Raw genomic sequence first — 25,887 nt, forward strand, 5'->3', positions numbered from 1 at the left:
CGATTGTTGCCAATCTGAGTTTTGATCTAAGCAGCTTAGAGGCTCCTGAGCTTGGATATGCAATGTTTAATGATTTTGTTTTACCTGGTCTCTTGTGTAATTTGAGGCATTTTGAATTTTTCATTTTCTTAATTTTCTTTTCTCTTCGGAGAAAACACAACATTGTATTCTCAACTCATTACTCCAAATCATTTGGAAAGCAACAAAGTGATACTCAAACTTTATTTGACCGCACTATCGTAATGCCTATGTAAACGTGAGTCCAGATGACCACTTTTTCTTGTTTTGCCTGATACTGCAACAGCAACCTTTACCCATTAGTTTCAAAATGTGTGAATCTCCATACACTTGGCCATTTTTCTAAGTCCTGTGAAATTCAAGGATCTTGAAACGCTGCTTTGCCGTGTAGTTTTCGGGGATATGGTTTGGTGGCTTAGCCATGGTATAAACCCCATGCAGGGAGAAGGGTAGGTCTGGGTGGGATGCTCTTTCAATGTTCAGTATAGACCCAATAGGCCAATTGGCCTTTTTCTGCACTTTAGGGATTCTCTGATTCTATTTGTTGCTGTCATTCTCAAATTAAGCATCAGCAAAGATACCTGAGTGCAGATACTGACATTGTAATACAGGAGGTAGAAGTCATAATGCATGTAGGAACAGAAACCACAATGGTAAAATTTGATTTGATATCCAGAAATGTTAAGAATAGAAGCCAGCTTAAATAATTTTGAACGTCAGAAAAAATGAGGGTTAACTTCAGAAGCATGAGTGATGAGCATAGGCAAGCATTTATAGATGTCTCAAGCTGTACAGCATGGAAATAGATCCTTTGGCTGAACTTCTCCATGCTGATCAGATATCCTAAATTAATCTAGTCCCATTTGCTAGCATTTGGCCCATTTCCCTCTGAGCCCTTAGTATTCATACACCCATCCAGATGCCTTTTAAATGTTATAATTGTACCAGCTCCACCACTTCCTCTGACAGCTCATTCCATGCACGTACCACCCTCTGCGTGAAAAAGTTGCCCCTTGGTACCCTTTTTAAATCTTTCTCCTCTCACGTTAAACTCATGCCCTCCAGTTCTGGACTCTCCTACCCCAGGGAAAAGAAATTGGCTATTCATCCTATCCATGCCCCTCATGATTTTATAAACTGCTATAGGGTCATCCCTCCACTTCTGACACTCAAGGAAAAATAGCCCCAGCCTATTCAGCATCCCACTATAGTTCAAACCCTCCAACTTTGGCAACAACCTTGTAAATCTTTCCTGATATAGCCGCAACATGACTTTCCAACTCCTTTACTCAATGCACTGACCAATAAAGGCAAGTATACACCACCTTCACTATCCTGTCTACCAGCAGTTCCACTTTCAAGAAACTTTAAACCTGCAGTTCAAGGTCTCTTTGTTCAGCCATACACCCAATATCCTTCGAATATAACTTTGTGGGGTTGTTTAAAGTAATGTACAGCAAATCATGTATAGTAAGCATAAGCCTTAAATGTAGATTTAAATATGTGCCAAAATAGCTAAAATTAATTATATGCAAAACAAGGAGGAAAATGAAGTCCTGCAGGGTGAAAGGTAAGTTAGTTCTCTGAGATGAATATTATTATTTCAAACACTTTTCTTGTAACTACCTTTGAAACACAGAAAAGTGGCAAAAAGCATCGACAAGGATATAAATAAAATCAGTAGGAGATTGGTCAGATGAAAGAAGATTTCAAAAGCAGAAAACTGTAAATGATAGTCAAACAAAGGAAAGCCATTAACTAACACACTATCGGCTTGAAGCTATTGATATAAGCAAGATGAAAGTCAGGAGAATAATTTCTACTTATGGTATCTTTAATGTGATAAAACATTTCAAGGTGCTTCACAAGAGCATTTTAAAAGGCTGTGTTGCTGCCAGTGCAATTTCACTTCATACACATGGAATTTCAGTGCTTGTGACATCACTGCATCAAAGAATAATGGTTCAGATGTCTATCTATCACTGTCCCACTCTGAACCCCTTGCAGCCTCACTGTAGTTTCACTCCCACCCTATTCGCCGCCTCCTCCCTCCTTCTGTCAACTTTCTCACCGCCCTGTTTTCAAACCTTGACCTTTGCTGCCTCACCTGCATCCTTGCTTGAGCAAAGCCAGGAACTGGGTGATAAGCAGGGCAGTGAGACAGGTGGTAAACTGGAGGCAACAACAATGTTTTTAGCACTGCAAAATTCCTATTCTGGTGCTGTGGCAGCTGGTAGTGTTTTAAAAGAAACAACAAAATTAGCACGAACACACACACAAACAGTACTCGGGAAAATGATCAAAGGTTTAATTCGGGAAATAAGTTTTATGAAACATCTTAAAAGAAGGACGAAAAGTGGAGAGATTTAGGAAAGTAATTACAGGCCTTGGAGTCTCGGCATCTGAAGGCCTGACCACCTAATGATGGATTGCTTTTAAAAATACACACCCTTATGATGTCCGAATTGAAACACTGCAAATATCTTGGAGGGCAAGAGGAGATGCAGAATTGCTCTTACCATGGTCAAATTTGGCACAAGGGTTGGGAAATGTATTGTTTAGTCTTGGAGTTATGAGAGCGTTGATGGATTTGGAGTGCATGGCAGGAACAGAAGACTGTGGCTCAGCCTCAAATTCCGGATGCTACATGATACATGCTGTTACGAGACGGGGTCAACCCTTATGCTAATTTGAACCAGAGCCACAGAAAAGCTCACCTCGCCTCATAATCTGTTAAATTATGAATGACAAAGAACTACCAAATTCCCACTCTTTAAAGAAAAAGAAATTAACAATTTATTCTTTAACTCCAAGAAACACAAAAACATTAAACAACAACTATCTACATCGTAATCCCCCTTTGTCTGATTAATTTATATACCTCCCTCTGTACAACAACATACTGATCCAATAAAACCCTTGGTTACGTTTAACAAAAAAATTCAGATTTCAAAACCAGCCAGTTGTCGCTTTTCCCAGGTATCTTCGTTTGTACTTTCCTGGTCTCTTTTCCGGTCTTCAGCTTCATAACTTTCATATGAAAAGGTATCTTTCAGAGAGAGGCTATGCAGGCCATATTTTTTTGGTGCTCTTTGCTGCTCAAAATATCTGATTTTATATACCCCCAAAATATCAGACTGTCTCATTGGTGGTAGTGAAGGATCGACACTCCGAAAGCTAGTGTGCTTCCAATTAAACCTGTTGGATTATAACCTGGTGTTGTGTGATTTTTAACTTTGTACACCCCAGTCCAACACCGGCATCTCCAAATCATTGGTTTGATGTCATCCAAACCATTAAAATTCAAATTCGATTGGATTTTGCTATCTTGAGGCATAATTTAAATTGATTGGTTGGATTCAATTTTGTTGTGTACCATGGCAACCCAGCTACAGCTATTTGTTTCACAACCATTTTTAAATTGTTCAGCTCACTCTGTGCTTTCAGACAGTCCTTCCCAGCTTTCACTATCTCTTAAAGGTACAGTACACACCTACACCTTCATAACAATATCATGAAATACAAAGAGAGAAGTGGATAAATGTGGGGCACTGCCAGTTGTTAAGATGAGAATACTAAGAAACTACTAATAGATTAGCACGTAAATGCAGTTGATAATCTGGTACCTTGCAAATAGTAGTTAACATGGACTGAAAAAGGAAGGATCCTGCATGAACAGTCTCCTTTGTTTTTAACCTGGGTGAAGCTTAGAAAGCCTGATGATAATGTGTCTAAACTTTAAAGAAACATTTCACCAAGCTCAACAATTAGACTTCTATCTGGAACTCTTAACTGGATTGGATTCCCAGTGGATCTTGGTACTGGAGAGAAGTTGGTTGTAAGGTCAAAAGGAGCAGAATTGGGACCTTTGTACTATGTTAAGCAGTGATTTGAAGGAAGAGACTCATTGCAAGTCGATCGAATTTGCAGATTATAATAACTTGAGAGCCAGTTTTTCAGAAATTTCATATGTGTAGTTAAAATGACTGGCTATATAGAAAAGTGACCAGCCTATGATGTGAAGGCTGTTGAAATAGCTGAAAATGATGTAAAAATCTAGCAGTCACACCAAATTGAAAGTTCACCATTCTTCCTTTAATATTCCTGTGGAATAACGGAAGTGCTCAATGTGACTTATTATCAGAGTCTATTCAAAAACCCAAATTTAATTCCGGATTTGTTGTAAGGATAAGTCCCTTTTTATTAAAGGCTTCTAAGGGTAAACAATCTGGATAACAATTTCTGCTCACACATCTTGGAGGGATTTTAGTGGTAGGTAATTTCAGTGATTGTTGAACATGATGAGCTTTTTCATTGTGGTAAAATGTGTTGGCTTTAATACGTTATAATATCTTTGTTTTCTGTTGAGCTTATTGACATTGCAGTATGCTTGCTGCACTTGATATAAAACACATTTTCATTATGCTGTCTGCAAAACAAATCATACAAACATATCTATTTAGCTATAAGTTAAGATATTCTATAGTGCTTGGAAATGGTGCATTTGGATTTAGTAACTATGGATAAGTTTATAAATGCAAGAAAACAGGCAGTATTTTGTGAAATCGTTGAAAAACCAGTCTCATGTTCTCTGAAAGGATATTGTTGCCATGGTGAATTGTTATGTAACAACTGTACTCATTTCATACTTCATTTCTCTTTCCATTGAATGTTACCATTTGGAGCTGCATTTTGCATTCTGAGTAACTGCATTCCTGAACAGTACAAATGTTGTGATTACACAGATTGATAACTGGCTAAGCAAATTGTTAGGCCTTGGGATATTTGGGGAATATTGTGTTAATGTCATTAGTACAGTAATCCAGAAGGCACATCACAGCAGCTGTGGAATTTGAATTCGGTTAGCTTTTTTGTGGGAGGGGTGGGAACTGAAATTCAAAGCCAGCCTCCATCATAGAACATAGAAGATGACAGCGCAATACAGGCCCTTCAGCCTTTGATGGTTCCACAAGTCGGTGCAACAATTTGAAGCCAATCTATCGTACATTATTCCATTTTCATCCATATGTTTATCCAGTGAACTATTAAATGCCATTAATATTGGTGAGTTGAAAAGTGTGGTGCTGGAAAAGTGCAGCAAGCCAGGCAGCATCCAAGGAGTAGGAGAATTGACACTTCGGGCATAAGCACTTCTTCAGGAAGCTCTCCTCCTCGCATCTGTAGTCCTCACTTTCTCCTAGTTGATCTTAACATTGGTGAGTCTACTACTATTGGAGGCAGTGCGTTCCACGCTCCTACTACTCTCTGAATAAAGAAAGTACCTCTGACATCTGTTCTATATCTATCACTCCTCAATTTAAAGCTATGTTTCCTCATGCTAGCCATCATCATCAGAGGGAAAAAGGCTCTTACTGTCCATCCTATCTAACCTTCTGATTATCTTATGTCTCAATTAAGTCACCTCGCACCCTTCCTTTCTCTAACGAAAACAGCCTCAATTCCCTCAGCCTTTCCTCATAAGACCTTCCCACCATACCAGTCAGCTTCCTAGTAAATCTCCTCTGAACCCTTTGCAAAGTTTCCACATCCTTCCTGTAATGCGGTGACCAGAACTGTACGCAATACTCCAAATGTGGCTGCACCAGAGTTTTGTACAGATGCAGTATGACCTTTTGGCTCTGAAACTCATTCCCTCTACCAATAAAAGCTAACACACCATATGCCTTCTTAACAACCCTATTAACCTGGGTGGCAGCTTTCAGGGATCTATGTACCTGGACACCAAGATCTCTCTGCTCATCTCCACTATCAAGAATCTTACCATTAGCCCAGTACTCTCTATTCCTGTTGCTCCTTCCAAAGTGAATCACCTTGCACTTTTCCACATTAAACTCCATTTGCCATCTCTCAGCCCAGCTTTGCAACTTATGTCCCTCTGTAACCTGCAACATCCTTTAACACTATCCACAACTCCACCGACCTTAGTCTCATCTGCAAATCTACTAACCCATCCTTCTACGCCCGCACCCAAGTCATTTATAAAAATGCCAAACAGCAGTGTCCCCAAAACAGATCCTTGCAGTACACCACTAGTAACTGAACTCCAGGATGAACACTTCCAACCAACCACCACCCTCTGTCTTTTTTCAGCTAATCAACTTCTGATCCAAACCGCTAAATCACCCTCAATCCCATGCCTCTGTATTTTGAGCACTAGCCTACCATGGGGAACCATATCAAACACCTTACTGAGATCCATATACACACATCAACCGCTTTACCCTCATCCACCTGTTTGGTCACTATCTCAAAGAACTCAATAAGGTTTGTGAGGCATGACCTACCCTTCACAAAACTGTGTTGACTATCCCTAATCAATTTATTCCTCTCTAGATAATTATAAATCCTATCTCTTAACCTTTCCAACACTTTACCCACAACCCAAGTATGGCTCACTGGTCGATAATTACTTAGGTTGTCCTTACTCCCCTTCTTGAACAAGGGGACATCATTTGCTATCCTCCAGTCTTCTGGCACTATTCCTGTAGACAATGATGACATAAAGATCAAAGCCAAAGGCTCTGCAATCTCCTCCCTGGCTTCCCAGAGAATCCTAGGATAATTCCCATCTGGCCCAGGGGACTTAACTATTTTCACACGTTCCAGAATTGCTAACTTCACCACCTCAATCCCATCTAGTTTAGTAGCCTGTATCTCCGTATTCTCCTCAACAATATTGTTGTTTACTAATGCGAATACTAATGGAAAATATTCATTTAGCGCTTCCCCTATCTCCTCTGACTCCACACACACCTTCTCGCTACTATCCTTGATTGGCCCTAATCCTTCTCTCGTCATTCTTTTATTCCTGATATTCCTTGAGAAAGCTTAGGATTTTCCTTGATCCTAACTGCCAATGACTTCTCATGTCCCCTTGTGGCTCTTCTTAGCTCTCTCTTTAGGTCTTTTCCTGGCTAACCTGTAACTCTCAAGCACCCTAACTGATTCTTCACATCTCATCCTCACATAAGCCTCCTTCTTCATCTTGATAAGAGATTCAACTTCTTTAGTAAACCACTGCTCCCTCGCTCGACCACTCCCTCTCTCCCCCACCCTCCCCTACCCTGCCTGACAGGTACATGCTTGTCAAGGATAAGCTCCATATTTCAATTGTGCCCATTCCCTGCAGTTTCCTTCCCCATCGTATGCATCCTAAATCTTGCCTAATCACATCATAATTGCCTTTCCCCCAGCAATAACTCTTGCTCTGCATTATATACCTGTCCCTTGCCATTGCTAATGTAAACATAACTGAATTGTGGTCACTATCACCACAGCGCTCACCTACCTCCAGATCTAACACCTGACCAGATTCATTACCCAGTACGAAATCCAGTGTGGCCTTGCCCCTTGTTGACTTGTCTACATACTGTCGGGAAACCATCCTGCACACATTGGACAAAAACGGACCCATCTAAAGTACTCAAACTATAGTATTTTCAGTGAATATTTGGGAAGTTAAAGTCCCCCATAACAGCAACCCTATTACTCTCACTCCTATCTAGAATTATGTTTGCTATCCTCTCTTCTACATCTCTGGAACAATTCAGGGACCTATAGAAAACTCCCAAGAGATTGACCTCTCTTTTCCTGTTTCTAACCTGAACCCATAATACCTCAGTAGATGAGTCCTCAAACATCCTTTCTACCACCGTAATATTGTCCTTGACTAACAGTGCCACACCTCCTCTCTTTTGCCATATTCTCTGTTCTTAATGAAACATCTAAATCCTGGAACCTGCAACAACCAGGTTCATGGTGACTGTGAAGCTTTCATCAGTTTTTGTGAAAGTCTGTTTAGTTCTGTGAAGTCCAATGTTCTTACCTAGTCTGGTCTACGTGTGACTCCAGATGGACAGTAATGTGGTTGATTCGTAACTGCCCTATGAAGTGACCTAGACAGCCACTTTAAGAGAAATTATGGACAAATAACAGGTGCTGGCTTTGCTAGTGATGTTCACATCCTATGGCAGAGTGAAGAAAATAATCATAATCTTCCTGTTTGATAAAGGCAGGAATACTCAAACTAAAGAAACATTTGATCAGTTATCTTCATTGATTTACACATTACATGCAATGCCATGAAACCAGTATCATCAAGGCTCACAGACAAAATGAGGTGCTTGAAAGCTACATGTTTTAGTGGTCATGGTAGCTCAGTGCAATTTTTAAGGTGCTCCAAAGTGCAGTAGCTTTATAGAATTAACTACAGTATAAGCTTGCATGTAAGTGTGCTGTGTGCTGTTATTGTTTTATTTTTATTTTTAATTTTTTCAAATACACACTTTATTCATAAAATTAGTAAAAGTATATAAAAAATACATTTGAACTTGAAAGTTATAGAATGGGCGACAAAATTCAACTTGTCTTCATACAGCATGATCCATGATCAAAAAGATTCTAAAACTTTTAGTACTTTCAATATAAATATGGTGGTATAGATACAGCCCAAGGCCAAAACATTTCCAGTTGAAAATTACAAAGTGAATAGAATCAAACTTTTCTCCCTCCATCATGTTCCACTCTGAGGTGTCTCGGTCCAATTTCAAAGTGTCTGGTGTTCAAAATGTGTATTCCTTGTCACGCATACACCTAGAGGGATTCTGTTGTTTCTGGCCTTGAGTACTCTAGGTCTCCTGGTTTATATATTAGCTGAAGCAACCTCACCTCCATGGACACATGCCCATGAGCAACATTTATGTTAATTATTCTTCAAACATTTTTCATATATGAATGACCGTGTCTGTTAACAGCCTGCACTCCTCCTCTTTCTCTTGAATTGCAGAATTGCGAAAGAGTCAGGGGTCAGCTTTTCATAGGATACTGTCCTACATTAGCTATACTTCGTCCAATTATTATTACCATTAGACAATTCTGCATTATAATTCTAGTACTGCATTTGTATTAGTTTTTCAAGAGGTGATAGAATGATGCAAAGTAGCATCAAAAGCTATTTTTAGGAACTACGTAGCCAAATCTTACAACCACAGTTAGTTACTCCATGTTATCCTTAAATAGTGTCATATTGTGTAGTTATCTGAGCATCTCAGACTAACATGTCATTGAAAGTATGGCAGCTTCAAAAATGCCTTAGTTTTAATACACCACTGAAATATCAGCTTAGCTGATATGGTTCAACTTCTCAGTAGGGCTTGAATCAACAACCTTTTGATTCAGCAATGAGTGTTACTAATTGACCCAAGTCATAGATTCTAGAACAGTATTAAACTAGCACAGATGAGTTTATTATGCGTTCGGTTAGTTTCTTTGTTTGAATAGTTTCAGGATCAAGGCTAACCCAAAGTCAACTTTTAGGTTGTCATTCCAAGAGCATGTAATAGGCAAGCAGTGTAACATATATTAGCAGAATGCCTATGGTTGCTGATAGTGATGCAAGATAATTGTTTCCCAAAAGGAGGGAGGCAATTTGACATGGATATGAATCAACAATAATGGAAATGCACTTTTACCCCATTATGAGTTTCAATCATCATCCTGACACTCCCTCTGAAAACCTATCATCCTATTCCTGATAGTTTGCAGGTAATCATTGGCTTAGCTAAGATCACCGAGCTGCCAGTGCCTCGGCAATGTAACCCAACAAGAGTCATGATACTCAAGTGGAGTGGTAAAGCGAGAAGGTTGAGGGGAGAGGGTCATCGCTTTGCAAGATGTAAATATGATGGCATTTTCCTGGGAAACTTGTGTATTCACAATCGTCTCTATGATTTATTGTCATTGTATAGAAGGATCCAAGACTGTAGATCAGATCAGAGATAATGGCAGCATTTATTCTTCATAATGAATTTGTTATGTACTTGTCAGCTGTGTCCGTTTGACTGATAGCGGCCAGTACACAAACTGCAGTTCATAATTCATTTGATATGCTGAGATAGAAAATTCAGCATATTAGTTTGTCCTTTGCTGATACATTATCTATGGTGTTTGTTTCACAGATAATCTAATTACAAATTGCATTTTTAAACATTGGCTTTCAATTGGTTCCAATTCCATAGTTTATGGGAAACTCACCAGTGTATTCAGTGCCAGAGCTTCTCCTTGGACATTGCATTTGGTTTATACTGTAATAAATTTAGTAAATGGAACAGATTTTAACTCGTTTGATACCCTCCCATTTGTACAATTAGAGTGCAGTGTGTCTGAAATGCTTTACTATAATTTATGCAACATTACTGGCCACTTTCTTTAATTAGAACAAGCACATTTTAGGTTTAATTGTAGCAATTAAGTAATTACAGTGTCAAGACCTGGCTATATAAACTGAAAAGACAAATGAGGGAGCCTTGAGGTCAACTGGATAAATCAGAAATTGCAATTTTGATATAATGCTTGTTGCTGTTTGCATTCTCGCGATGGTGAGGTACAACTAACTGGCACAGATTCCATTGCTTCTTGTGAATGGAAAGGTAGAGCAAAATTGTATGACATAGTTGCACTTCAATTATGCATGGCAATTACCTTTCATCTTTAAATATTTTTACTTCATATTTTACTTGTTTCTCCCAAAAATGTTGCTCATCTTTTCCATTAAAGATCATGCACTTTTTTTTTCTGTTCAAAAAAGCATGTGTTTAATCATAACAGATTTCATAATGTTTTTAAAACCCATGTGGGGAAAAATGAAGTCTATAAACAAGTAACAATTCAACTGAATGACAGTTTTGACAAAGTTTTCATGTGGTTTCTTCTATTCTTCATACAAATTCAGATTAAACTTGAGGGTTCTCTTTAAAAGAAATGCTTTTTATGGTATGTGATGTGATTAAACATCAGAGCATCTTGCTTAAAGCTGTACTGGTTGAAAATTTCTAATAAAGCTTGAACATAATTATTGAAGTCGCTGTTACATCAGGCTTATCTACATGCAATCTCTTCTTTTATAATGTGATAATTCCATTCCTGTGTTATAAGGAAATAGTGAAGTTGTAGCCCCATTTAAACTAGTGGGGCCTGAGTTGCGTTATAGCCAATACAATAAAGAAAGTTTGCATTCCACAAATAATGGTCTAATTCTTCAATTGCGTTATAACCAATTCGGGTTGAAGAAATGCAAGTTGTAGCAGAGCTGATTGGATTCATTCAACATTGTAGTGACATATAATGGAGCATATAGTTCTGCAAGCAGTAGCTGAGTATAATACAGACCCCTATATTAAGACAATTTTGAGGCATTCATTTATAGATTGCAGTGACTCTTCACACTACCTTGTTCAGGCTACTCCTGATATTCCTTTTCTCCATTTTTAAAAATTGCTCGTCATCTCTTCTGTCAAATTGTGGACACCGATTCTGACGAAATCTTAATTTAAATTTGCTTTTCAGTTTTGCTCGTGGAAAACTTTGCATTTTATTTGAAAGGTGTTGTAAATTATTCAGATTAGACATTAACGTAATTGATTCCTTCAGATTCTTTATGTCTAAAACTTATTTCTTCATTTTTTTTCCTAGCATTATTATGCATGAATTGTAATGAAATACATCATAAGATTTCTTTTTTAATGTTCTAAATTGATTTGATATTCATACACAGCTTGTATAATACTAGGATCAAAATAGTTATTTCTGAGTATTCTCTTTGGGGACTACCTTCTGATTTTGGGGGCTATGTTTTGGTTTACAGGGGCTCCTAAGATGTAAAGATTTAAGTAGGAAACCAGACTCCCCTTGAAGTAGGAATTTGCAAACTTGCTTTCAGTCTCCATTTAAAGGATATTAAAGAAATAAGACACTGTGCATAGCTTACAGCCAAAAATCCAACAACAATTGAGCAGTTTTCCTTCATCTCTATCACCATTACCACCTGTCACCCAACCCCACCCACCCTGTTGTCACACTTCACCAACATATATTAAAGTAAATACAAGGTCTGGATGATCAACTGGACTCCCAGCCTTTTCTACATATCAAAATGTCTTTCTAAAACAAAAATACGCACATTGTCTTCAGTTGTCAATCTTGACACAGGTGCACATTTCTGTACATTTGAAGAAAGATCGAAAAAGGAGGACAGAAAATATTCTGTCTTTCCCCACTAGTTTCTGTCCCTCTGTTTATATTTTTAAACTCTATTCCCTAAATATTGGAAAAACACACAAAGGAAATCATTGAAAAGGACTTAATTATTTTTTCTTTTTTCTGTTGTTGTTCCAGCAGTAATTTCCAAACTTGAAAGCTGAGTTTAGGAGGAGAAATTAGCAGGGAAAAGTCCAAATCTTTTCTTAAGTAAGAGAGTTGTGTCATCATACTTTCACACTTACACTTTTATTTATAAGTGAGTAATGTTGCCTTTTATCCACACCACTATCGTTTAAATCTATCCCTCCCTCTCTTGTGCTTTGAGGTCTCCTATAAAATATTTCATGACTCACAACAAACATAAAGATATATATTTATTGTGGTTCTGTTTGCCGAGCTGGGAATTTGTGTTGCAGACGTTTCATCCCCTGTCTAGGTGACATCCACAGTGCTTGGGAGCCTGTTGTGGTTCTGTTCGCCGAGCTGGAAGTTTTTGCTGCAAACGTTTCGTTCCCTGGCTGGGGAACATCATCAGTGCTATTGGAGCCTCCTGTGAAGCGCTGCTTTGATGTTTCTTCCGGTATTTATAGTGGTTTGTTCTTGCCGCTTCCGTGTGTCAGTTTCAGCTGTAGTAGTTTGTATGTGGGGTCCAGGTCGATGTGTCTGATGATGGATGTTCTTGCCGCGTCCATGTGTCAGTTTCAGCTGTAGTGGTTTGTATATGGGGTCCAGGTCTATGTGTCTGTTAATGGAGTTTGTGGATGAATGCCATGCCTCTAGGAATTCCCTGGCTGTTCTCTGTCTGGCTTGTCCTATGATGGTAGTGTTTTCCCAGTCAAATTCATGTTCCTGGTTGTCTGAGTGTATGGCTACTAGGGATAGCTGGTCATGTCGTTTTGTGGCTAGCTGATGTTCATGGATGCGGATTGTTAGCTGTCTTCCTGTTTGTCCTATATAGTGTTTTGTGCAGTCCTTGCATGGTATTTTGTAAACTACGTTAGTTTGGCTCGTGCTGGCTATTGGGTCCTTTGTTCTAGTGAGTTGTTGTCTGAGTGTGGAAGTTGGCTTGTGTGCTGTTATGAGTCCTAAGGGTCGCAGTAGTCTGGCTGTCAGTTCTGAGACGCTCCTGACGTATGGTAGTGTGGCTAGTCCTTTTGGTTGTGGCATGTCCTCGTTCCGTGGTCTATCTCTTAGGCATCTGGTGATAAAGTTGCGTGGGTATCCGTTTTTGGCGAATACCTTGTATAGGTGTTCCTCTTCCTCTTTTCTCAGTTCTGGTGTACTGCAGTGTGTTGTGGCTCTTTTGAATAGTGTCCTGATGCAGCTTCGTTTGTGTGTGTTGGGGTGATTACTTTCATAGTTTAGGACTTGGTCCGTGTGTGTTGGTTTCCTGTGTACCCTTGTGGTGAATTCTCCGTTGGGTGTTCTCTCTACTAACACGTCTAGGAATGGGAGTTGGCTATCCTTTTCCTCTTCTCTTGTGAATCGTATTCCTGTGAGTGTGGCGTTGATGATTCGGTGTGTTTTTTCTATTTCTGTGTTTTTGATGATTACAAAGGTGTCATCGACTTATCTGATCCAGAGTTTGGGTTGGATTTGTGGTAGGGCTGTATGTTCTAACCTTTGCATAACTGCCTCTGCTATGAGTCCCGAGATTGGTGATCCCATGGGTGTTCCGTTGATTTGTTCGTATATCTGATTGTTGAATGTAAAGTGTGTGGTGAGGCACAGGTCCAGTAGTTTAAGTATGCCGTCCTTGTTGATAGGTTCGGCCTCCTGTGTTCTGTTATGTATGTCCAGTAGGTTGGCTATTGTTTCTCTGGCTAGGGTTTTGTCAATTGATGTGAACAGTGCCGTCACGTCAAATGATACCATGGTTTCTTCTTTGTCTATGTGTGTATTCCTGATGATGTCCAAGAATTCCTGTGTTGATTGTATGGAGTGTTTGGATCCGCTGACCAGTAGTCTGGCTGTCAGTTCAGAAATGCTTTGATGTATGGTAATGTAGCTACTGCGACCACTTGGACCCATAACAGCACACAAACCAACAGCCACTCTCAGACAACAACTCACCAGAACGAAGGACCAAATACCCAGCATGAGCAAAACCAATGTAGTGTACAGAATCCCATGCAAGGACTGCACAAAACACTCCATAGGACAAACAGGAAGACAGCTAACGATCCGCATCCATGAACACCAACTAGCCACGAAATGACACGACCAGCTATCCTTAGTAGCCACACACGCAGATGACAAGCAACATGAATTCAACTGGGACAACGCTACTATTGTAGGACAAGCCAAACCGAGAACAGCCAGGGAATTCCTAGAGGCATGGCACTCATCCACAGATTCAATCAATAAGCACATCGCCCTGGACCCAATATACCGCCACTGCAACGGACAGCTGGAACTGACAACCGGAAGCGGCAGATTCAAACCACTACAAATGCCGGAGGAAAGATCACAGAAGTGCTTCACAGGAGGCTTCCAGCAATGAGGATGTTACCTAGTCAGAGGATGAAACGTCTGCAACACAAATTCCCAGCTCGGCGAACAGAACCACAACAACGAGCACCCGAGCTACAAATCTTCTCACAAACTTTGAATATATATTTATATATGTGTATATATTTCTCTTTGTTGTGAATCACGAAATATTTTCTTAAACATCTACCATTATTCATCAACCATTTTTTTTTGTTAAACACCTTTTCCAGTCTCCATCAGCCAGCTCTACATTTATTCCTTTATAATTACCTTTGTTTAAGTTGAGCACAGTTGTTTCTGATCCAATTTCCTCAGTCTCAAACTGAATGCTACTTTTAGCCATGTCATGGTCACTGTGTCCTAGGGGGTTTTTAATTCTGCCATAATTTATCAAAACTACCTTATCACATATTTTCAGATCCAAAATGGCCTGACCACTACAACATGTTGTTCTAGGAATGTGACCTAAACACACTCCATGAATAATTCTGGCTATCTCTGGCAGTTTGATTTTCCCAATCTACAAGGAAATTATAACCCCAATGATTGATGCACTGCCTTTTTTTTACATGCCCTCACTATCTCCTTAATTATTCTTTGTTGTACCATGAAGCTAATGTTAGGGAGCCTATGTATTAATTCTATTAGTGTGGTATTCCCTTTGTTATTTCCTACCTCCATCCATATGGATTCTTTATCTTCTGATCCAAGATTATTTCCTGCTATCATACTTACGTATTTTCAGATTTACAATGCTACTCCACTATCTTCTCCTTACTGCCTGTCCCTTAGAAAAATCTCACACCCGTGAATATTTGGTTTCCAGCTTTGATCTCCTTGTAACCATGTCTCTACTGGCTATACTATCATGCCCATTAACCTCCATTTGTGCTTTTAATTTCTACCTCCTTCTAAACCAATTCGCTGTCCTATCCCTTCCAACACCATCCTGGTTATCGTGTCCTATACAGCTGAACTGCAGTGCTACCATATTCTTTTAGCCTTGTAAGCCTAATGAGTCCCTCTTCAGATATCTTGTCCCCATCAAATCCCCCTCTGCAGCCCTGGCTATGATTCACCAGGATGCTGGTCCCAGCGTGGCTCAAGTGAAGCCTGTTCTACTGGACAGTTTGGTGTGGTTGTGATGGTCATCCTAAGATTACTACTTACAATGTTTTTGCTTCCTAATTTAGTTCTTAACTATTCAAATCCTTTCAGCAAAATCTTCTTCTGGCCCTATCAATGCTGTTGTTATTGATGTAGATGATGACAATTGGATCCCTCCCCTCCCACTCCATGTTCCTCTCCAATCCTGAGATGTATTTAAACTTGGCACCAGGCAAACAACACAGCCTTCAGGACACTTGCTCACAGCTGCAGAGAACAGCATCCGTCAGCCTAAGTAATTGTACTATCGCTACCACTACCCTGTTCCTATTTTCACCCTCCACTTGAATGGCTCCTTGTACTACGGTATCATGATCAGTTTGTTTATCTTTCCTGCAGTCCCTGCTTTCATCCACACAGCATTCCGGAACCTCATAACTGTTTGAAAATGGCAGGGACACTATTCACTGGGTCCTGATACTTACCTGCCTTACCTGTAGTGATACACCACATCCCTGATCACAGACCTAATTGAATGACCTAATCTGAAGAGTGTGACCTCCATCTGGAGCAAAGTATCCAGGTAACCTCTCCCCTCCCTGTGGCACAATGCCTTCAGCTTGGAATAAAGCTCTTGAACTCTGATCCAATGTTCCTGGAGCTGAAAATGCTTATTGCAGTCTGGAGAAGGATCATTGGACCTAAACCGTTAATTCTGCTTTCTCTCCACAGATGCTGCAAGACCTGTTGAGATTTCCCAGCAATTTCTGTTTTTATTTCTGACCTAGCATCCACACTTTTTTTGTATCGTACAGGATCCCTGGATTCCCTGTCCTGGACCCGCCACTGTATTAGCCCCTGTCTCTATCTCTATCTCCCTCTCTCCTGTTCCCACTTGTGATTGCTCCAGCTCCTCCAATCATAGGTTCCCTCTCTTTTGCCCTCACTAAACTACCAATCATGACTTCAGTCTCTAAGCAACTGCAAAGTGGGATCTTCTGATGGGAGGAGTTGGAGCAGCAGCATTTGAGATAGTTCTGCTTGGAGCATCGACTGCTCAGTTGGTTTTGTCTCTTGGCCTTATTTGCTGTGCTATATTTAAATTGAATATTGTTTTTCTGTGCCATATTTCATGGAACCTGAGATAGGCAGTGCCGTATTATCCTCGGCTAATATTCTGAAGATGTGGGTTCAAACTCTGAAATGGGCCGCAGAGACTGGTATCCCATCACCAAGTCATCGTTTATTTACACATGGAGAGTTCTTGACTCTGGTATAGCCTCGTCAGAGTCAACTCCCAGAGTGAACAGGATGTCTGACACTCTTGTTCTCATCTGTCAGCCAGGGCTCCCTGATTGGAGCTCTTACTCTGGTCCAATCAGAGAACTCCTATGAGGTCTACCTGGCTGACCTTATTACAACCACTACAACTCCTCCACAGCAGATAGTGAAATTTGAATTCAATAAAAATCTAGAATTGTAAGTCAGCCTAATGGCAACCATGCAACAATTGCCGATTGTTGTAGAAACGTGCCTGGTTCACCACTGTCCTTGAGGGAATAAAATCCATCTTTGTTTCCTGGCTTGGCCTACATTTGACTCCAGACCCACCGCCATGTGATTGACTCTTAACTGTCCTCTGAAATGGTCTGATAAGCTACACATTTCAAGGATATTTAGGGATAGGCAAGAAATGCCCTCACTAGAAATGGCCTCTTGCCATTCAACATTAAATATCAATTCAAAAAAGGTCAAACTTTACATTTTTGAAGGCCACAGGAGTTCCTTTAGAGGTGGAACTTTAATGTTTGTTCTTAATCTTATTTTATGCTGAAAGGAAATTTGAGTAAAATTCGCTCTTGTGTTATGAACTTAACTGTTTTTTTAGTTGCTGTGGCCAGGTTAACATCAGGCACATGCTCTGCAGTCTGCTTCTATTTGCTGTCCAGCACCTGAGGAAGGTGTTCCTAAATAGCATTTATAATGAAACTCTGTTAATACCTGGATTATCTGTTGCTCTTCATTTTGCCTTTGGCTCTATTTCATGAATTGACATTTACTCTAGGGATGAAACTAAATATTGGTGAAACTGAGAATGATTAAGATGACAACAATGCTTCTGAACTGCATCAACCTCTGCTCATCTTACAGAAGATGAAAGGGTGACATAATTTCCTTCATTTTTTTTTGTCAATTCAAAAGTGCTTTAACTGACCTCTCTACATTTGAGAAAAGCTGTATGTGCAATTAAAATTCTCATTTTGTCATGCCTGTTTATTGGAGAATCTAAGTTGTCAATCATTCAAAATGCAGCCACTAGTTGATTGTACTTATTTTGATTTGTTAGGTTCTCCTAGTTGAATTTTGGATCTGCGAGTTTGGAATGAGACACTTTAAGCACTGCTTCTTTAGATCTAGATTGATCATACATCACATTGTATATAAATACCAGTAACATGAGATATGTGAGAATTAATCAGAATAAAACTTGAGCCTTGTTATGTGGCTGCCAAGGTGTGGTTGCAAATGTCCCTTGCAAAATAAAACTAGACTTTTTTTTGATTTAAGTGATCAACTTGGTTTTTATGTATTTTAAGTATAAGCACAAATTCTGGTTATGAATGTCGCGTTTCTGTTAAGTTTGTACTTATTTTGCTCTGGTCTTTCGTTGGGGTGACACGTTGGCACAGTGGTTAGCTCTGCTGCCTCACAGCACCAGGACCTGGGGTTCAATTCCAGGCTCGGGTGACTGTCTGTGTGGAGTTTGCACATTCTCTCCATGTCTGCATGGGTTTCCTCAGGGTACTCTGGTTTCCTCCCACAATCCAAAGTTGTGCAGTTTCGGTGAATTGGCCGTGCTAAATTGCCCATAGTATGAGATGCATTAGTCAGAGGGAGCTGAAAATGTTTTGCTGGTTAAAGCGCAGCAGGTCAGGCAGCATCCAAAGAACAGGAAATGAGGAAAGTGTGTCCAGCAGGCTAAGATAAAAGGTAGGGAGGAGGGACTTGGGGGAGGGCGATGGAGATGTGATAGGTGGAAGGAAGTCAAGGTTGAGGGTGATAGGCCGGAGTGGGGTGGGGGCGGAGAGGTCAGGAAGAAGATTGCAGGTTAGGAGGGCGGTACTGAGTTCGAGGGAATCGACTGAGACAAGGTGGGGGGAGGGGAAATGAGGAAACTGGAGAAATCCGAGTTCATCCCTTGTGGTTGGAGGGTTCCCAGGCGGAAGATGAGGCGCTCTTCCTCCAACCGTCGTGTTGTTATGTTCTGGCGATGGAGGAGTCCAAGGACCTGCATGTCCTCGGTGGAGTGGGAGGGAGAGTTAGTGTTGAGCCACGGGGTGGTTGGGTTGGTTGGTCCGGGCGTCCCAGAGGTGTTCCCTGAAGCGTTCTGCAAGTAGGCGGCCCATCTCACCAATATAGAGGAGGCCACATCGGGTGCAGCGGATGCAATAGATGATGTGTGTGGAGGTGCAGGTCAGAGGGAAATGGGTCTTGGTGGATTACTCTTTGGAAGGTCAGTGTGGACTTGTTGGGCCAAAGGGCCTGTTTCCACACTGTAGGGAATCTAATATCTAATCTTTCCAAGCTCTGATGCTGTTCCTTTGATACAGGATCATTAGGATAGGAATGCTACAGTGACTTTTATAGGAATGTTGCATTGATTTAAATCATTAGAGGTATGCCCCTCATCAGTGAGTACATATTTCTGCGCGCGCGTGCGCACACACATGCACGCACATACAAACTACATTTGAGGTATGCTGATTTTAAATTAGGACATGGATTTTGAAGCTGAATATTTCCATAATTTCTACAAGGTTGGTGACATTACTGGAGAGAGGCCAGTATCCTGCCAACCTTTATTAACTTGGGCACAGTACTGTACATTAGGGGGAAGTGAGGACCACAGATACTGGAGAGTCAGAGTCAAAAAGTGTGGTGCTGGAAAAGCACAGCAGCTCAGGCAGAATCCGAGGTGCAGGAGAATCTACGTTTCGGGCATGTGCCCGTCAGAAAATATTATGCGAATATGTTTGTTAAATGAAAGATGTGATTCTGAAGAATTTCAACTTGATAATACTTGAGTGTTTAGCTATAATTATTTTGACTAATCATATTGTCTGAAACACTATCTCGAAAAACCTTTCACCATCTGTTAAGAAATGCATTAAATCTCAGACTGGTTTCATTTACATGTTACATCAAGAGCATTACTACAAAAATGCTTGGCAATTTGGCTGAAAATGGTCAGACAATTTTCAGTATGTGTGTATTGAATTTAAAATAAAACATTGCTTATGCAGGAGCATGCAGCCTTTGGTACTGAATGTCCTTTGTGGGTTTATTTAAAAAATGTGCAATTGTACTTTCTTGCCTCCCTTCAACAGTGGAAGGCAGAGCATTATCTATTTTTTTTGTGTCTTATTCATTCTTGGGATGTGACTGCCACGAGTCAGCGCAGTATTTGTTGTATGTCTGCCCCTTGTTTTTAAATAGGCTGGTCCAGATGATCACAGAAATTATAGCTACTAAAACCAGAGGCAAAAGGTTTGCAACCTAAGGTGAAGTAGCCAGTTGACCAAAAGTGTGTTTACATATCCTGTTGTTGTCTGTGCTCAACTTGATTTTGCAGTCGAGTCTAAAATGAATATCATGAGTTTGTTTTTAAATCTGGTGCATGAAGGCTCCTTTGGACTCGATGTGAGCATATTTGCTGTTTAAAATGGGAATTGGTCAGCTTAGTCGGGTGGATGGCTAGTTTGTGATGCGACATGTTTAAATTCCCATGTTGATTGAGGACGGAGTGAATCTCCACCGTCTCAACAATCCCCCCCTTCCCCAACCCCGAACTGTGATGACCCTTGGGTTAAACTCTCACTCGCAGTCATCTCTTTCTAATGAGAGAGCAATCTATTGTTCTTGAGGGCAATGGTGATTTTCACTTTTCGCTTTAATGCTGTAAAATTGAGGATTCAAGATTATCTTTCTTGTGAAATGTGGATATACAAAGGTGTAGAATCAAAACGGTTTCTTGGTGTTAGTGTAGGTTAATTTTTTTCTTACTGAATAGAAATTTGTTTACCTTTTATACATGGTCACATTTAGAAAATAGAAGGATAAACCTGACCATAGTTCATTTTAACTTATTCTGTTTGCCTATGATTAACACGAGAAGAAAGAACAATGATTTTGTCACTGTTAATAACATCTTAAAGCTGGACAATTAATCAATAAGTAAAAGGAACTTTGTAGAACAGTAAGCATTTTGAATGAGGTAACTGCAGAGTCACAACAAGTTTGCTGTATTGTCATTATCACTAGTGTTCATAAATCTGCTACTAAAATTAGTTAATTGGGTAATCGAATCCATTGTCTTGCTTTACTTTCCAGTTGGATATGGGGGACGGGTGGTGGGGCGTGGGTAGAAAATGTTGGTATTTATACAGCAGCTTTTGGTAACGCAACCACTTGAAACTCTAACATACATTGTTCTGCCTCATGAGCTGAAGAATATTGATGTACATCCCCATTCTTGCCGTTGACAATATCTGCAATGCCTGAAAGAAAGGAAAAATATTTTACCTCAGCATCTTTGGTCTTCATTTTTGAAAATTTAACATCTATTTATTTGTTACCTTGAGTGTCTTTGAGCAATTTTACAGTTTTGTTTGGTGTTCTCACATTTATAATATAAAGTTTTTTTTGTGAAATCTCTGCCATTATATAGACCTTACCTCATTTTTGTTACAAGTCCAAAATGAAATTGGTTCAACTCCATTCCATTTAAAATTTGTTCATTCTATTTCTTGAAAAGTATTGGATTTATAAGACACTTAATTGCCAATTAAACAATTCATCATGCTCTTTGTGATTCTTCTAAGGATGCAATACCATATTGCAGCTATCCTTTGTTACATAATTATGCCAATACACCCAAGGGCCTGTGGTAACTGGGAAAATCTTCCTAAGTATGAAAGTTTTCATTGGAATTTAGACGAATATACTTAAGACAGCACAAAGATGTTGATATTTGAAAATACAAATGTATGCTACATTTTCATATTTAACCTTTTTCCAGCCAAAATGAATGATTTAATGATGTAACAATTAAATAACTGTTCAAATTGAATTTTGAAATTAGCAGTTAACTTGGATAGTTCTACAAGACTGAACATGCAGCAAGTTACTTAACTGGTCACCTTTAAGTCAGTGGCTTGAATCATGAATTGGAAAGTTCTCGGCAAATTTATAATAAGAGTATTGAGCCAAATAATAAAATGTCTTAAAACTTAAAGGCAATAAATGACAGGAATTTTGTGGTTGAAGTTTCAAAGAATATAGGCCATTTATGTGTCTTGATGCACATTTTCTTCATGTTAATAATTTACCACGCATAATTGATTTGACAGCTCAGGGTAATGATCACTAAGCTCTGCTCAGATGTACACTGCTAAAATTTATATTGTAATGGGCTATTCCTGTTTGCATGTGGATGTTGAATAAATTAAGCTCAAACTATTGTCTCATCAAAGAGTTGATATCTCTGACATGCAGCACTTCCTCTTAATGCAATTTTGGTCTCAATTACATATTCTACTCTTGGAATGCAATGTCGATCTTCTGGTACAAGCAACAGTGTCAACAATACTTCTGATAAAGGTTGTGGCTGAACAAAGTTATCTATTTAACAAGAGTGCTTGATTGCACAGAATATTAGAATATTGTACCACATTTTCAGTTTCAAAAGTAATTGTGGCCTTATCTATGTGCAAAAGATGTATATCAAAAAGAGCATTAAAATTTGCAAATATAGAGACCATTTACTGTGGTGACATTTATCCAGCCTTTTCATCTTTAAAATTGCAATAGATTTTGGTGTTCACTATTCTGATATTTTGTCCTATAAAACTGAGTTTTAAGCTTGTTCTTTTTTGTTCTCCTGGAAACGATAGCTCATTTTTAAAGAAACGTAAGTCAGTTCTACTAAGTTAGCCTGGGGCTGATTTAATTTATGACTTGTATTTTTTGAAAAAATTGAATGACTTCTGATTCAGCTGTGTTTTCAGTTGGAGATGCTGAATGGCTTGCTTCCACATTGTAGAGATTCTATATCTGGTTGAATATAGTCTAACTTACATTTCTATTGAAAGGTACTGGTAATTTTAATAAATTAAACATGATCAATTGCCACTGATTCCTGATGGTATATTTGAGCTCATTGCAAGATGGTTCCAAGATGCTAATTACTCTATTCCAACTATTCATGTTTCCAAACATGTCAACAAAATATAATGAAATTCTAGCATTTTTAGTCTTGAGTTCAGTGGTTTTAACTGTAAATTTGTTCACTCTTAATTTTGTACAAAAATTATGTTGGTTTTGTTGCGTTCCCATAGCAATGTGCTTCACCCCTAATTTTCTTCTCGAATGCTGAAAATGTGTTGCTGAAAAAGCGCAGCAGTCAGGCAGCATCCAGGGAACAGGAGATTTGACATTTCGGGCAGAAGAAGCCCTTCCTGAAGAAGGGCTTATGCCCGAAACGTCGAATCTCCTGTTCCCTGGATGCTGCCTGACCTGCTGCGCTTTTTCAGCAACACATTTTCAGCTCAGATCTTCAGCATCTGCAGACCTCACTTTCTCCTTTCTTCTCAAATGGCCTAGGAAGCCACTCCATTGTATCAATCGTTCGAAAGTTTCAAGAAAGGAAAGAAACTTTGCATTGTCTCGGGTACCAGAAGTGATACTGACCAACCCAGCCCTGTTGACCTTGCAAAGTCCTCCTTCCTTGCATCTGTGGGCAGGTGCCAAAATGGGAAGAGCTGTCTTGCAAACTAGTCAAACCCCAGATAACACCAGCATCCCTTGATATGTGCTCTCCTAACAGCAGGTTAGACCCAGCAAAGGTCATGGCATAGGGATATACAGGTTGGAGGGAGTTGCTGTGTATGTCCTCGATATTAACTTCGAACACTATGAGGTCTCATGGGATCAGGTCAAACATGGGCAAAGAAATTTCCTGATTACCACATAACTCCTGGCCCCAGCTGATGAATCTGTATTCCTTCATGTTTCATGCCATTTGGAGTAAGCACTGAAGGTGGCAAGAATGAGCTCTAGCTGGGAGACTTCAACGTCCATCTTCAAAAGTGGCTTAACAGCACCAAAACTGACTCAGCTGGTTGAGTCATAAAGGACAGAATTGCTGGACTATGTCTGTGGCTGTTGGTGAGGGAGCCAACAAGAGGGTTCAGCATTAGCAACAATGTTCAGCCAGAAATGCCAAGTGTATGATCCATCTCGGCCTTCTCCAGACATCCCTAGCATCAGAGATGCCGGTCTCCAACCAATTTGTTTCACTCCAGATGGCATAAAGAAATGATTGATTAAAATGGGAACTGCAAAGGCTTTCATCCCTGTTAGCATTTAAATAGTGCTGAAGATTTGTGTTCCAGAACTTCCTGTGTCCCTAGCTCAGCTGTTCCAGGGCAGCCACAATGCTAGTATCTACCCTCTCGTGTGGAAAATTGCCCAGTATATCCTGTACACAAAAAGCAGGATAAATCCTATTTAGCCAATTATCGCCTCATCGGTATATTCTTGATCAGCAGTAATTTGGGGAAGGTGTCATCAATAGTACTAGCAAACAGCACTTGTTTAGTAATAGTCTGCTCACCTACGCTCAGTTTGGATTCTGCCAGGGACATTCAGATCCTGATCCCTCTACAACCTTGGTTCAAACATGGACAAAAGAGCTGAATTCTAAAAGTGAGGTAAGAATGACTCTTCTTGACATCAAGGCCACATTGACCAAGGTGTCTGGCATCAAAGACTCATTCGTCGATAGCGATGTGCTGGAACTGAGGAGTTCCTCAGGGTAGTGTCCTTGTCCAATCATTTTCAGCTATTTCATTAATGATTTTCCTCCATCATAAGGTCAGAAGTGGGGGTCTTAACTGATGATTGCACAATGTTCAGCACATTCATGACTCCTCTAATACTGAAGTAACCCACATGCAAAAGACTTGGAAAACAACCGTGTTGGTGGGCAGCTCGGTAGCTCAGTGGTCAGCATTCACAGCGCCAGGGACCCGGCTTCAATTCCAGTCTCGGGCACCTGTCTGTGTGGAGTTTGCACATTCTCCCTGTGTCTGCTTGGGTTTCCTCCAGGTTCTCCAGTTTCCTCCCACAATCCATGGTGAATTGGTCATGCTAAATTGCCCATAGTGTTCAGGAATGTGTAGGTTAGATGCATTGATCAGGGGATAATTTTAGGATACTAGGGGGAATGGGTCTGGGTGGGTTACTCTTCAGAGGGTCGGTGTGGACTTGTTGGACCGAAGGGCCTGTTTCCACATTGTAGGGATTCTATGATTCTATGTTTTGGCTGACTAGTGCAAGTCTGTGGCACACAAGTGCCAGGCATTCACCATTTCCAATAAAGAATCTAACCATTGCCCTTTGTCATCATAGCTGAATTCCACTGTCTACAAGGCACAAGTCAGGATTGTAATGGAATACTGCCTGCTTGCCTGAATGAATGCAGCTCCAACAATTTTGAAAAAGCTTGCCGCCATCTCTATCTGTCCACTTCTTATTTCTCGTTCACTCATTTTTACTGTCATTGTGTGACTCTGAGGTGCCTTGTCCTCATCTTTACATCTTAAGTCTGTTTTTCCTTCTATTTTCTTTCTATTCCTCTAAGCCATTATTTTTGTATTTGTCTGCAATAGAGTGAATGGAGAGATGAGTTGATCTCTTTTTGTGTTGCACAGAGTCGAGACAAGTGCAGTTCTCGGATGAAAGAAGATTTAGAGAAAGGAAGTAACTAGACCAAAATGTACAGAAAGAAAAGTCACATTTTAAAAATATGTATTCAGTCCTTATGTTTCCTCATTCATAATAGAGACAGTTTATGTTAAATTGTCACTGTGATTAGCTCGCCCTCACCAGTGGCGTTGCTGTTGAAGAACTGGTGGTTACATGTTGGTCTGTGGCAGTTCTACTGAGAGTAATTCAGAATTGAGCATTACACATTAAGTGCATCATGTCTTTAATTAGGATGGGGGAGTGTGCTGTCAAAAGCTAAGTGTTGTGAACCATGCAAATGCATGATATAACACTGATGACATGACAAATGAGAATTAAGACTTTTTTTGCAGTTATTAAGATACAAAGTGAGTTTACACCACACTAATTGAATTGTCAATGACT

The 25,887-nt window shown here is 39.9% G+C and overlaps 1 protein-coding gene across 3 annotated transcripts in view; it reads left to right on the forward strand.

The window, feature by feature from the left end:
* Window positions 1-25,887, forward strand: part of peak1 (pseudopodium-enriched atypical kinase 1) — a 195,382-nt gene that overhangs the window by 66,570 nt on the left and 102,925 nt on the right. The gene's annotated exons all lie outside the window — the stretch shown is intronic.

This window comes from Hemiscyllium ocellatum, chromosome 42 (assembly GCF_020745735.1).
Source record: "Hemiscyllium ocellatum isolate sHemOce1 chromosome 42, sHemOce1.pat.X.cur, whole genome shotgun sequence".
Classification (NCBI taxonomy): Eukaryota; Metazoa; Chordata; class Chondrichthyes; order Orectolobiformes; family Hemiscylliidae; genus Hemiscyllium; species Hemiscyllium ocellatum.